This window comes from Pinus tabuliformis, chromosome J (assembly GCF_031772625.1).
Source record: "Pinus tabuliformis cultivar Carrire ecotype Pingquan chromosome J, CPIR1, whole genome shotgun sequence".
In the NCBI taxonomy this organism is placed as follows: domain Eukaryota; kingdom Viridiplantae; phylum Streptophyta; class Pinopsida; order Pinales; family Pinaceae; genus Pinus; species Pinus tabuliformis.
In genome coordinates this window covers 987,602,001-987,617,569 of record NC_142295.1, presented here as the reverse complement: position 1 = coordinate 987,617,569, position 15,569 = coordinate 987,602,001, and positions in this window count along the sequence as shown.

Below are 15,569 nucleotides of genomic sequence, written 5' to 3'. Positions count from 1 at the left end.
CTATATATATATATATATATATATATATATATATATATTGATATGTGAACTAATCTGTTATGACATTGCAGGCATATTGATGTGGAAAATATGCTAACAAATGTGTTGTATGCAGAGAAACTGCAAGAAGTAGGTGTTCAATAAAGAAGACAAAGGCTTGGAGGAATCCCAGAAGTGAAACATGCATTCTTCAAATAAAATGAAAAATGAAAAATAGTTTCTTTAGTAATATCATAACAGATTATGATATGTATCATAGTTAAATCTTGCATCTATAAATTCTCACAAATGGTTTGAAAACAATGTTACATGTAGCTATGAAAGGAGAACAGTTCTTGAGACCAACGTAGCTATGGAAGAGGAAACACTCTTTGTGACCGATGTCGCTATAGAAGAGAAGCACTCGTTGTGACTGTTTTACATAGGAAAAAATTGCATGAGATAGCAGAGCCATGAGAGTTGTTGATTTAGAAACCAACTACGTGTGAACGAGGACATGATGAAGTGATACACCGAGGACGATGTAAAATTTAAGGGGGGGAGTATGTAACACTTCTCCCCTAGTGTGCTAAATTATTATAAACCTAAGCTGAAGTGAAATCTAGGTGTGATATTCTCATTATTTGTTTTTGAATGTAAACCTAAGCTAAGGAAAGCTAGGTGTGATACCCTCCTTTGTGGGTTAAAACTATTCTAAACCTAAGCTGAGAAAAATCTAGGTGCTATGTAATATGAAAAAATAAAATGTGTTATTAAATAAATTAATAAAATAAATCACTTGGAGGGTGGAGTACCAAGGGAGAGATTTTTGCGAAATCCCATTAAGGAATGGGATACAGATGAATCTTTCATGATAAATCTTCTAGATGTGATTCTAGATAAGCTTGGATGGATTGGAGATCCATCTGATGGATGGGAGATAAAGATCCATGAGACATAAAATCTTTGTGGTAGTTCAAGGCAAGCTATTATGAGAAAAAGCCTCATGGGAGATCAAGACGAGCTTTTCCAAAAAAGACCTAGGCAAATGGAAAAATCCATAAACGCGGATGCTGCTAATGGAAACTAAATCATGAAACAGGGTTTTAAATACCTAGTGCATTGATCAATTGAGGACAATTGAACCATGGCAAGAACCTCGGCTTGGGGGAATCAGAGGTGACTCATGGTTGGGTGGTGGTGCTCTGCTCTCCAAGTGAGTTTTTAGTTGGATGCACATGCGTGGGATGTTTTGTATGTCGGTATCTTACCCTTTATATCCTTATTATTTGTTTCAGTTATATTGATGCTGCATTATATGTTGGTATGGAAAGAATTGCAGTTTATGCATATGACGTTTATGGCATTTTTAATGTGTTTCAAGTTAAATTAGTAGAGGAGTATAGTATATTGAACTGGATGGGATAGTGGATATGTATTACATATATCTTATTTGCTTTGATTTCTATATCCATATTACATCAGTTATGTCGATAGTGTTATTTGTAATTATGTCAATTTATCCTTATGTATGTTATGCTATTACATCCATAAGTAGAGTCAATGGGATAGATCTACTTACACTAACATGTTTATGGTAGGTTCATAGCTATTGAATCTAAACCTAGTCACCATTTTAATTTAATATAGCATGCTCTAAGGTTAGGTGATTCTGGTGCATGGTTAAATTAACTACATTAGAACTAAGTTATTACATGTTGGTGGTGGAAACTACTTAACAAATGTTGTGGGTTATTACATGTTAGGTCTATTTTCCTTCCACCAATTTATATCATTATGCTTAAAGAGGATGGCTGAGTAAAGTAATGATAATGATTTCATTGAGACCATAGGGCATGAAGATCAGTTTGGGTGATAATGCCTCTAATTATGGTTCAGCTCAGCAATGTCATGTTGGTTGTAAGGAATCTAGGAATATGTCGATAAGTATAGTTGCAGAAGAAATAAATGATCATGAAATTTTAAAGGAACATATCACCTATGTTAAGCGGCAAATCCTTACCGAAAATGAAGTAGAAAAAAAATAACCTTTTAGAGCCTCGGGGCGGTTTCCTAGGTAGGCTCAGGAGTTTCGTTACAAAGGTTTTGAGACCCACCCATGGTCCGAAGACCATGGTAATGTGAAAGGAAAGACTATAAATAGAAGGGTCATAGAATGTCTAAGAGATCATGAAAAGATAGAAAATTATTCTTTGTCCAAGTAAGATAAGCCAAGAAAGTATGTTTCCTATACTTAGGTGAAGGGGAGGGCTCCTATAGCTGAGTGCGCAGAGACCTTCGTAAGTCTAGAAGATGAGTGCACAGGGCACTGCAACTCAGTGCATAGGGAAGGAAAGTATGTACTTTGAAAGATCATCTAATAAAAGACAGTTTTGATCTATACTTTGTGCATCTGCTCATATGTATTTACTTCTGCAATTTATGTGTTTCCACTCTGTATCTGAAAGTATACAAATAAATGTTTATCTAATTTACAAAAATGGTAGATCAGTATAAATTATGCATGTTATGACTAGTTAATGACCTAAGCGAAGATATAATTGTTGTGTATAAGATTTATTATTATTAACTGTTTCGAAAGGATTAGTGTTCACAAAGATAGAACTAATCCATAGAAGCCACTAGAACCCACCACATGGACCTCTGGATGTAGAAACCTAGTTCTGTCATCGCTCAACACTGCTTCAGGTGAGACTACAACTTACATCAAATGAGTGAGACAATGTTGGATGCAAATCTGACTTTGGATCTTCGTGTGATTCAATTCCCAGATGAGACCCTACGTGCCTACTCAAAAGTGGCCACAATCTAGCTTTTGCATATATAAGAATCTCGATATGAACCACGTGGCCCTCCCTATCCAAATCCTGCATGAGTTACACCAAGGAGTATCAGATGAGCTGAGGTTTAGGGAGAAGCTTGTGGTGGTGGTGATTAATGAAGTAAAAGCAAATAACCAGTAGATCTTCAAAGAAAAGGTGTAGGTATGGAAGGGGAAAGAAGAAATTGGTACGCGTAGCCAAAAACTAGATAGAGTAGTGATTACATAGGCGTGTAATGAGCTATCTGAACTTAACATTGCACTTAATGCAGCATTGACAGAAAAGATCCTGTAGTTGGCTGCGACGGTCAAAGAATCCAAACATGAAATCGGCTTAGTCCAATTTGAATTACAACTATAGTTTTTAGAGCTTACAATTGACACTGCACCGGGAAATGTCTCTAGAGGTTCGAGAGCAGCGCAGAGCTTCTATAAAGGAAGGAATGGCCACACTAGAATCAGTAGTCAAGGACTGAACCAGAGTTGTTCGAGAAAGCCATGGAGTTATGGAACTCTCTACAGGATGACCCCGCTCTGCAAAATATTTGCATGGACCTTAGAGAAAAACAATGACAGTTCGATTAATTAGATCGACTACGCACACTTTGGTGCTACTAAAACAATTCACAAAAATACAGGAAGGTAAGGAACTTCAAAATGAAATTAAAGAGATGCTCCAAAAAGAGGCCATTCTTATGGAAAGAACAAAAACTTAAAAAGAGGAGGCTAGCTAGCTAACTCTGTCAGTTCAAAGCAAGATTAAGGGCATGCAGCAAACTTAAAGGACCATGGGACTCACAGTGGAAGGCCTTACTAGAGGGAAATTTGTCGAGGAAGTACAGCAGGCAGCTATGCAGGCCACAACTAATCTGCAAGTTTTGAAGTTGGAGTTCTACGAACTCCAAGAAAAGATTAAAATTCTAGCTAAGTGACTTGAGGATGAGTCACCAAATTGTGTTGGAGGACTATTGTGATGGGGTCCCTTGGGTTAAAATTTTGTATTTCCTTTTTGTAAAAGTGTAAAGACTCCACGATTTGTGGAAGATAAGCGTAACGATAGTAATAGTCAAAGGGGCTTAGCCCCTTAGGTTGTTACATATTAAGAGGGTTTAGGGACCTATCCATGGTCCGTTGACCATGGTATTGTAAAAGGAAGAATTGCTATAACTAGAAGAGTCATAGTGAGTCTAAGAGATCATCATAAGATAGAAAATGATTGTTTGGGAAAGTAAGCTAAGGTAGGAAAGTATATTTCCTATACATAGGAGAAGGGAAAGCTCTTGCAGCTGAGTGCTTAGAGACCTTGGTAAGTTTGCAACCTGAGTGTGCGGGCCCCTGCAGCTGAGTGCACAGGGAAGGAAAGTTTGTACTTTGAAATCTCATCATGAGAGACAATTTTGATCCATACCTTGTGTATCTGCTTATCTGTATTTACTTTTGCAATTTATTTGTTTCTACTCTGTATCTCAAAGTATATGAATAAATATTTATCTAATGCATGAAAATGGTAGATCAATATAAATTATGAATTTTATGACTAGTTAATGACCCGCATGAAGATATAGTGTTGTGTATAATATTTGTTGTTATTAATTGTTCTGGAAGGGTTAGGGTTCACGAAGACAGAACTAAGCCTAGAAGCCGCATGAACCCATCACACAAACCTCTGGATGCAGAAACCTGTTTCTGTCATCCCTCAATGTTGCTTTAGTTGAGACTGCAGCTTGCGCTACGCAAGTTGTTGCTGAAAGGGAAACAAATTTAGGGTTTTGTTGGTTGATGAAGCTAATGTTGAACCTAGGATAGGACCCATCAAGCCAACAATGATAGCTATTATTAGATGCAAATTCCACCAATTGGAGATAATATTCCCACTTGGTTGGTTATTGTATGACACACATCCTTAGCATATCCTCCAACACTTCGTTCACTCGTTCAGTATTCCCATCTATCTACGGATGGTAGGGAGTACTGAACTATACTTGTCTGCCTAGTCTAGTCAATAGAGCTTTCCAAAATGGAGAAGCAAACTTCACTTCTCTATTATAGATTACTACACTAGTTATACCATGTAATTGAAAATTTTCTCTCATAAATGTGTCAGCAATTTGATAAGCATTGTAAGTTGATTGTACATGAATTTTTATTTTATTTACTTAATTTATCTACCACAACCATTATGGAGTCATCTTTTCGTTTTTGAATTCGATAAAAATGTGATAAAATTTAGAGTGATAATTTCCCATTTTCATTCAGAAATGGGTAATTGATGAAGTAAACTTGAAGAATGTTGATGTTCAAGGTTTACCTGTTCATACTCTAGATATTTTTCTAGATATTTTTCCACTTTCATCTTCATACTAGGTGAAAAATAATCCTTCCTTAAAGCGGGAATTAATTTCTCATATCTAGGGTGGGCAACATAGGGGCTTCTATGATATTCATAAAAAATCAGCTACTTAATAAGTTGTTGGTTGGGAACATAAATTTGGTTCCTATAGATCAATAATCCATATCTATTAATGTCATATCATAGCTATTTTTCAATACTTTCTTCTTGCTTCATTTACTGCAATAAATTTTGATATTCTAGATCTCTTTGAGCTACGTCCTCAATCTGATCTAAAAAATCGTATTTTATATGACTAATTGAAATTTGATAAATACAGTTCAACCTTCGACTTAGGTCATCACCCACCCAATTTTGTAAAGACACATGGCAAGGAGTAGTAGGGTGGTACAACGAAGAAGCAGAAATTGGATTAGTCACAGGGTGATCCCATGGTGTTAACACAGGGTGATCTTGATGATATCAGGGACACAATTCAGGACACGACCATGGAAGTGCTGCAGTAGTTTGAGCAATAGTACATGCAGACACTCGAGAGCATCCAAAAGGATCTGCAGGAGCTGCAGATCCAAGCAAGCATAATAAAAGTGGGCACCGGAGAAGCGAGCCCAGAGAAAATGAACCTAACACCTGCGACAAGCCAAGTAGCAGAGCTATTAGGGACCCTAGATCTCAGAACCATACCATTACGTGACAATTCTATTCATGCAGAGTGCATTGAGGATTGCATTATCATATGTACAATCAAGAACATATGATTGGATATAGTGGTGCTCTCCAATGAGACCCTCCACGCGCTGCACACAAGGGTGGTAGATGAATCGAGAACTAGGGACTATTTTGATAGAGTTACAAGAATGTGCCCTAAGAATTTATTGATCTACGTGAAGGAAGATCCAAGGCAATGGAAGACATCACACTAGTCCTTGGATGTAGAAACGTGGTTCTTGCATCCCCCCACACTACTTCGGGTGAGACTGCGGCCCACGCTATGTGGGGTTGTTGCTGAAAGGGCCAATAGTGTAGGGATTTGCTGGTTGGTACAGTTAAATATAAACTTGAGTCAAGACCCACTAAGCCAACAGTAAGTGATAATGCTAGCTCTGAAACTATGCTTGTGACATTTGGATTTTAATGTGGATAAAAGACAATAAAACTTTTGTTGCATTTATGAACAATCCTAAGCACTCACAAGTGATAGTGTGGATTAACTACCAACCTTTTCAAGCATACTATTGCAATAATGAATATGACACATTTAAGGAACATGACTAAAATTACAAGACATTGTGTATAAACAATGAATCCTTAAATCTAAAAGGTTGGGGGCAGGGGGAGTCGGTTTCCTTGAATATGAAAATAGGATGTTTTAAAATATATTGAAATAAATACTTGAGAAGTCAAACATAAACCATAATTCAAGTGGTAAGTCTTGACTATAATCACTAAAAGATGATTGAGTCCTATCATGGTCAAATTTAAGATGGTTGGCAGCATAGATTAATTAGTATTATCTGAATAGCTATTAAACACTTATATGCATGAATCATATTTGATTAAAGCTTATTGCAAGTTGTAAACAAGTTATTGTGGTAGTTAACTTCATGTTGCTAGTCTATTGGTAACAATAAACTTTTGAATTTGGGTTGTCTCGATTGTTACCCTAATTATTATTGATATATACACATTAATTATAAATCGGCTTTTTATATGAAAATGTCTCGCAAATAATATTATGCATAAAAATATTATATGCAAGAAACTATTATGCTTGCAGAAGTGGATACCTGTTTAGAAATTCATACATATGACTACAAATTAAAAGGATATTTGATCATGATGTGGTAGTGTTGTTAAAGTGAATGATTTAATAGTTCTACCAAGGTTGCAACTAGTAGTAATCAAAAGGTGTTGATCACCTTGTTTGTCTAAAATTAACAACTATATGAATTGATCATTTGATGGTGTTGTTAACTGCTATGAATTGATGATTTTTTATTAGATGCATATGAATAAATGAAGTGACATTTTGCATGATTTAGAAACTATGGGAATGTTAATGTTAAAGTATTGTTCCATTAACTGTGCTTTTGGAGAAGTAACTTTATGGAGACTTGATTTTAACATCTCGAGGATGTATACTTACTTGTTATATTAATTTTAATCTAATAAATGTTTTATGGAAAGTAACAGAACCAATAACTTTCTACTATGTTGAAATATTGAGAACATAGATGCATGTGAAAGTGAATTGTATTATAAAAATATTTGACAAACGTTCTACACATAATAGTATTTTGTAGAAGGTATGTATTTATGAAAAATAGTTGTGACTAATGTTGTTGATGTGATTAAGATGGAGTATCTTGGTGGAAAGATAAGAAACTATGAAAGGTAAAGCATTTCAATGTGAAATACAATTGCAAATGAGAATGTATAATATTTAACATTATGATATGCAAGATTGGTATTGTTTTTCTAAAACTGCATCTTGATAATTATGTGAAAATTTGAAATAAATACCACTGATATGATATGAGATGTTAGTTATGAATTCCTCTATAATTTACTTTTATAGATTATGGGACGCATGTTGAGGGTCAAGTATGAATCCATAGCGTACATAAATGTTTCTATTTTTTAATATTAATGTGCATATTATCAGTTACGTAAACTATAGTGGGGAAAGTTGTTAAAGAGAATTTCACAAGTTAGATAGTTATGGACAGTTTTCAAAGTACAAGGAGTCCTTGGGCTAATAATAGTTTCCTACCTAGATTTCCTCTCCCTAGATATAAATGATCTCAATATAGGAAACAAATTGGTCTATATGGTGAAGAGGAAAAAAAGCCTCAGGAAACTCTGTTGATTTTGGACCCTGTTGGAGGAGGCCCAAAGAGTAAGTTTTTGAGCTCTAAATTTCTCATAGATAGGACACTATTCGAGGAATGGGTAGGTGGTTTCCAAGAGGATTCCTATGTTGGACCTCGTATGATCTCGATCAAAGAACTCTTTGGAAGTGAAAATGAATCAATTTGGTTATAGAAACTAGTTCCCATTGGTTGAGAGGAGACTTCTTTTGTGACCATGGTTCTCGTAGAGTAAATAATCTACTAATTAGTTATGTGTTATGTTAAAAATAAATTTTCTATATGATTGTGAAGAATTTTATGTACATCTTGATAGGAAAGGAGCATAGTGATTGAAAAGGAATTATTGGAAGTGTAGTTCCTTTATTGTATTACCAATCTTGTGAATCTCTTTAGCAAGGGCTAAGAAAATATGCATTTGGTACAGTGATATATCATTTCGATGATTAAAGAGCTAGGTTCTCTCTAAGTACAAGTAGGAGTACTATGATTAAAACATTGTTTCACATTTCATAAATATTTAATGATTGAAAATGTTGTGATTATTGTGATTATATTGAATTTGTTGATCATACATTATAGGGTGCTTTCCATGGAGACCGTAAAACCACCCCAGATGCTTGTTGATGGGATGTCAAACCACTCTTAGAGTACTTTCCATAGTTCAGATACAACCTATAGTTACAATTTTGCATGTAGTTACCATAATTTTTAAGAATAAATGACAAAGTAACAATACATCGGTATAGAGATTTTATTTTGTCTTGTGAAATTGAGTAGTGATTAAGGGATGGAAAGTAGAAATTGCATATTTTCTCTTATAATTATTGATAGAACATTATTGTTTTCTCTTATTAGTATTTCTTGGAAATGAAATCCTTCATTTCGAAGGGGAAGGAACCCATTTTGGGTTGTTTGTATTGTTATATCATGAGTAAAAGTTAAAGTTCCAACGAGAGATGAACATTGAGGATGGCATTATATTTAAGTGGGTGATTATTTCATATCCCTACTGTAACTCTTGTAAAACCCATATATTAATAGAATAAAAATATTCTTAATCTAATAAATTTTTGGTCGTCCATGTCAACAATAATTACAAGTAGTTGGCCATGAACTTGATGAGTTTCTTGGCCTATCATTTCTCTGTGATAGTAGCTAGTTTTATATGGGATTTCACACATAACCAAAGAGAGATTTCGTAGATTCTAGTTTTGGCAAATGACATTACTTTTACAGTTATTATTGATACATTTCATCTTGGCATGACCCTTGGCTCCTTTCTTGGTGATCCTGTGAGTTGTATCCATCAATATTTGTTCACTCAGGCATCGATTCTTCACTTCCCTGCTTGTTCCACTTGTGCTAGAAAATATATGGCCACGACAACCCTTTCAACATCAAACTTTGCAGCTTTCTAAAGGAGAACGATCAAAATTGCATATCATAATGAAAATAATGGTCGTGGTATCCTTTGTCTTATGTGGAAGAAAATTTACAAAGCAGAAAGTTTGTTTCCCCGACAATGATATTAAAGCATAATTTTTTATTTCTAAATGAAGGTGGGGATCATGGTTGCAAGACCAACCTACTGAGGTAGAAATACATCATTGAACTCTGTTGAAAATATCTCGACAAGACCTAGTAAAATGGCCTCATGATCGTTTTTCTTAATTATTATGTCCTCAGTTAGGATATAGAATCATACCATAGGTGTACACATCCTTACATTACTATCATGTTTCTTTATTTTTTTCATGATTTTACATTTGTTATTGTCTAATATATCTATGTAAATATTTGAATACTAAGAAGAGCACGGTTCTTTCCAAATGCATTATATATATTCTTTTTCACTTGGGTGCTAAATAAATGGGACTAAATATGCAAAATTATATGCAGCCCTTATGCACAAGATTAATGTCTATTATATTAGATTTCTTTTCGAAAAGAATATGCATATGCATTCATGAGATTAATATCTATTATGCATTTGATTCCTTGAAAAAAGAAACACTTACTTTTTCATGCAGAAAGATAATAGTTATGATGTTAGACTATCTTGAAAACATATAAGTTGTTTTCATCCATGAAAAGTAGAAGTATTTTTTTAGATTATATTGAAAATAAATAAGTTCTTTGCATGCACCAAAAGTAGAAATATTTTGTTAGATTATCCTGAAAATAAAAATGATCTTTGCATGCACTACAAGTATAATTATTGTGCTGGATTTTTCCTAAAAGGAAATATGCATTTATGTGCATGGAATGAATGACTAATGTGTTAGAGTAATATGTATTCCATGCACAAAATAAAATCATATTGTTATAGATTCTTTAAAAATCAATATGTGTTTCCATGCAAGAAGAATAATTATTGTCTTAGTTTCCTTACGGGAAACGATCATGTATTTGCATGCAAGATTGTGTTAGATTTGTTTGGGAAAGATTATGTATTTGCATGCAAGATTGTGTTAGCTTTGTTTGGGAAAGATTATGTATTTGCATGCAAGATTGTGTTAACTTTATTTAGGAAAGATTATGTATTTGAATGTATTATTGCACTAGCTTTATTTTTGGGAAAGGTATGTTTTGGCATGTAGGAATCATAGCTATAGTGTTAGACTCCTTTGGAAATGAATATGAATAGTTGTGGTGGTTTTCTTCAGGAAAAGAATTTTCCTTGTGAAAAGAAATGATAGTTAATCTGGTATTCATCTTGGAAATATTACTCGTCTTCATATGTGAAGACAGGGTAATAGAAATGGAGGTTATTTTGATTATTGTTGTGTTCATGGGGTCAGAAGCATAGTGTAACAAATTCCATTTTCAGGATACATGTGAAGTAAGGATTAAGAAGCATGCCTTGATAATATTTGTGTAATTTACGTTATACATGTGGGAATTGTCTTGTTAGCAATGGTTCATAACCATATGCATGGGTGAATAAACATGCTTTGATTTTTTATTTTTTTTATTTAATGCGTGTGCAGTGTTTTTAAAAGAGGCATGTTTCGATACTTTGTTTACATTTCATTTATTCACATGAATATATGTTGGAAGCATAACTAGTAGATATTATTTATTTCTTTGTTTAATATTTTATCTCACCATGACACCAATGTTTTCTGACATTAGCAATGGAAGGAAAGGATTGTGACTTATGAAAATGATAAATTATATTTAAAATTATAGAATGTAAAGGACTAATGTTCCATGAAAATTCATGAATGTTAATTGCAAGATAATCCACTGATGGAAACAACCCGACCATAAAGACATAATGTCAAGGATTGTGGGTAATGATACCCTGATCATTGTGATTGCTTCTTTCTGGCTATGCCATATTTAAGATGATATTTCTTTGAAATATTTTATGAGAATGATCAAGGGATGGGATCCCTTACAGCCATTAAGTGAGGGGTGAACACCCTCATGAGCATTTAATAAAATTACACGGTTGTTGGTTTTAACCCTATCAGGTTTCTTGGGTATATAAGTGTCCAATGATGCCTTTGCCATTTTCTAATTCTTATTATGTTGATTCCTTTCATTGACATTTATATTATTAAGTATGTCATTAACTAACCTAATTAAAGAATCATGGAAATGAGGAAAGTTTACATCATGGAAGGTTATGTTAACATGCTACAATAGTTGTTGTTAATGGTTATGTAAATTACTATTCATTTACTAACAGGGAAAATTTTAAGAACCCCCCCTAAATTTATAAATATAATAAATGGGCGAATCTCCATGGTATATAGGAATAATGGAAGGCGATTTTATCAATAATATAATATGTATATATAATTTTTTGGCGAATCTCTCACCAAGCATGGCGAATATTTTACTCAATTATAAAATCTTGTAAGATCTTGGCGAGTCTTTCACTAAATAATAAAACTTTGTAAAGTCCTAGTGAATCTTAGCATAGGCTACATGCTGGTTTAATTCCCCCATTTAAATAGGCTACATTCCAGGTGAATACCATGGGTCAATACCATGTGCCATGTTGGTGAATACCATGGGTCAATACCATGTGCCATTTTTATTTTTTATTAATTCTAATATTAGGGTTAATAATGGTTTTTTGCATGGTATTAATAACAATCTAGTCCATGGTATTTGTCCCATAGTATTTTGGCCATAGGTTTCACCTAAATATAACCCATTTTTTGAGTGTTCGTAAATATAAGGTGACTTATGGAGTAAATATAAAAAAATGTTTTATTTGTTTACCATACCTCTCGTTTATTTATATTTTTATTAATTTACCATACCTCTTTTACAAATACGGTATTTGGCCCATAGGATTCACTTAAATAAAACCTCTTTCTTGAGCCTTCATAAATAGAAGAATGAGGGTTATGGACTAAATATAAAAAGAGGTTTTATTTATTTACGATACGTCTAGTTTATTTATATTTTTATTTATTTACCATACCGTTTGAGTAAGTATAAAAAGACGTTTTATTTGTTTACCATACCTCCACTTTACTTATATTTTTATTTGTTTACACCGTTACATGTATATAAGGTGACTTATGGAGTAAATATAAAAAATGTTTTATTTATTTACCATACCTCTCATTTATTTATATTTTTATTAATTTACCATACCTCTTTTATAAATATGGTATTTGGCCCATAGGATTCTCTTAAATAAAACCTATTCTTGAAAATGGGTGAATGGATTCACTTAAACAAAACCTATTCTTGAAAATGGGCGAATGGAAGGTTGTAAGTCCTAATTTCAAGGGCTAAATTTACCTTTTTTACCCTCTCCCTTAAAATAAGGTGGGCTATTTGATGTGATTTGTAAAAATGTACTATGATATAAAATATTCGCCCACTAAAAATTTAAAACCCCTTAATTTCGCCAAAGGGCGGACATTCGCCCCTAAAATTATCCTTGTTTACTAATGTTATTTAATGTAATCATGATGGTTTTATCTAATGGTTAGTGAAAACAATATGGAATAAGTAATTCAGATAGTTACATGCCAATAATTCTATAAAAGATTTGTAACATTATGTACTTTTCACATGAGGTTACTGGGGGATGTTACAACCAACAACCTCCTCCCTACATTCATGAGCACTTTCACTAGGTGAACATAAAATTGGGCTACCATATTTGAAGGATTAAAAAACAAGTTAAGAGATATGAATTTCCCAGATGCATACTTAGATGAGTCCCAAAAAGAGCAAGCGAGTAGCACCACAATTGTTACAATGCATACAAAATGCCAGAAGGAAAGGCACTACTTGCATGAATGGGCTACAAAACCACAAAATTAGTAGCTAGGGAAAGTTGAGAAACCACTAGATATCCATCAATATCCTAGTTGAGAGCAAAACCTAGCAAAATATTAAAAATAATATAAGGAAAAATATGAGAAATTATAATAAAATGAGTTATTATTTTCAAGATATTTTAATTTATATAATATTAAGATAATTGGTTTATGTTTATATATTTACTTATTTATTCAATAATAAATTTTATAGCTTATTTAAATTTCCACATTGTTGTTGTATAATTTTTAACTTCCACATTCTTTCCGGTTTCATTTTAGGAGATATTTATAAATGCCATTTTTTATTAAAGAAATTTTTACACTACTTAATTTTGTATTAATTTATTTTATTATTTGTTTATATGTTTAAGGTTTCAATTTTTAATATAAGTTTTTTTAAAAATTCATAGATTTTATTCTTCTCGTTATTTATTAAATCTGAATTTAAAATAGAGCGACATTAGATTTTAATAATATTATTTATATTTCACCCATGTGTGTGTGTGTGTGTGTATATATATATATATAGCACCAAGGGTTAGCTCAACTGGTCAAATAAGTGCCTCATTGTTCGAGAGGCCACGGAGTCAATTCTCCCCAAAGCCCTTGGGGTTAGGACTAGCTATTGGTCGCGGGGCTTGATACCCTTGATCAATCTCAGAAATTTCCACGGACGTAGCGGCCACCTAGTGATCGCGAGTGCCTGTGAACAATATATATATATATATATATATATATATATATATATATATATATATATATATATATATATATATATATATATATATATAATTCTTTAATATACCTAAATAACATATATAATTATATTTACGTGGAACTTTTATTTAACATGTTTTATATTTTTTAAATGTAATATGCATGACATAAAATATATGTATAGATGGATAACTAAATAACTAAATAGATAAAATTATTATAAATATCGATTTTTTTATATATTTATTAATAAATTTAAATGCTTTCTAATACATAATAAATACAAACATGAATCATTATTTTGATTTATATGACTGCATGTGTGTGTGTGTGTGTTTTCTTATTTGTTAAATGTATAATTTTTTATACTTTTGTTAATTTTGTATTTTTAAATACATTTTGACGAATACGAATTATTATTCTTTAAAATAAATTTGGTGTGATACAATTCTTATGGTTCTTTTTTCAACAAAAAAAATATTAATTTTTTTATTAATAAAAACAATATATAGTATAACATATTGCATTGAATGGAATTGATCTATTATATTTATTACTTTTCTTCGTCTTTTTAAATTAAATTGACATTAAATTATTTTTTATTTTTAATTTAACTTTGATACTTTATATTTTATGAACACTACAATATCTCTCCCATATTAAACTAACATTTAAATAAAAAATATTTGTTTCCTTTATAATTCCACAGTTTAACTTGCTCCATTAGTAAGAACAATATTGACTCTAACTAAGCAAGATGCACCACTAATTTACTTTCATCGTTATGTCATTCATTCTTATGTTTAATTGTTTTACATGCAAAAGTTCCTAGCCTAGGTTTGTGTGAGCCTAGTTATTATGGTTGGTTGCATTTGACCTATTCCCATGATGGCACCAAAACTAAAGGCCCAGCTAAGCATACCTTTCTTTCCTTTGGGTTGCAAACACTATTTTACTTCCCCCTATACCTAGGCATTTATATTTTGGTGATACCCTGCCGATGTTATATGCTCATGATTAAGTTATGTAATGAGATATGTTGCCACTTAGTTTATGTAGTGAAATATGGAATTGTCTAATTTAAGTATTGAAACATGTTAATGTTTAATTTAGGTGTTGAAATGGGTGCTAGAGTGGTTCACATGGGTTGGATATATTATGTGATTCGAAACCATAAGCCTAACCCCAGTTACCACTTTTACATGGTCGGGTTGGGGCATTGTATGCACCACTTCACGCTTGCCACCTCACCATCTTCACGTGATGGTTTAGGTTTGTCCAGAATTTTGTTCAACAACCATGATGAATCGATATGAAAATTGATGGTGAGAGCGAATATGGTAACCCTAACCAACATTTTCCCTCACCCTTTCTCGCTATCGGTCATTGATGTTGTCGCGCTCGCAGAGGAGGGCTTGTAGAACCTTATTTGCTGGATTCTTATATGGTTTAGCCATTTAACTCAATTAACGTTGGGTGCTTCCTTATGGAATAGCGATCCTTCCCTA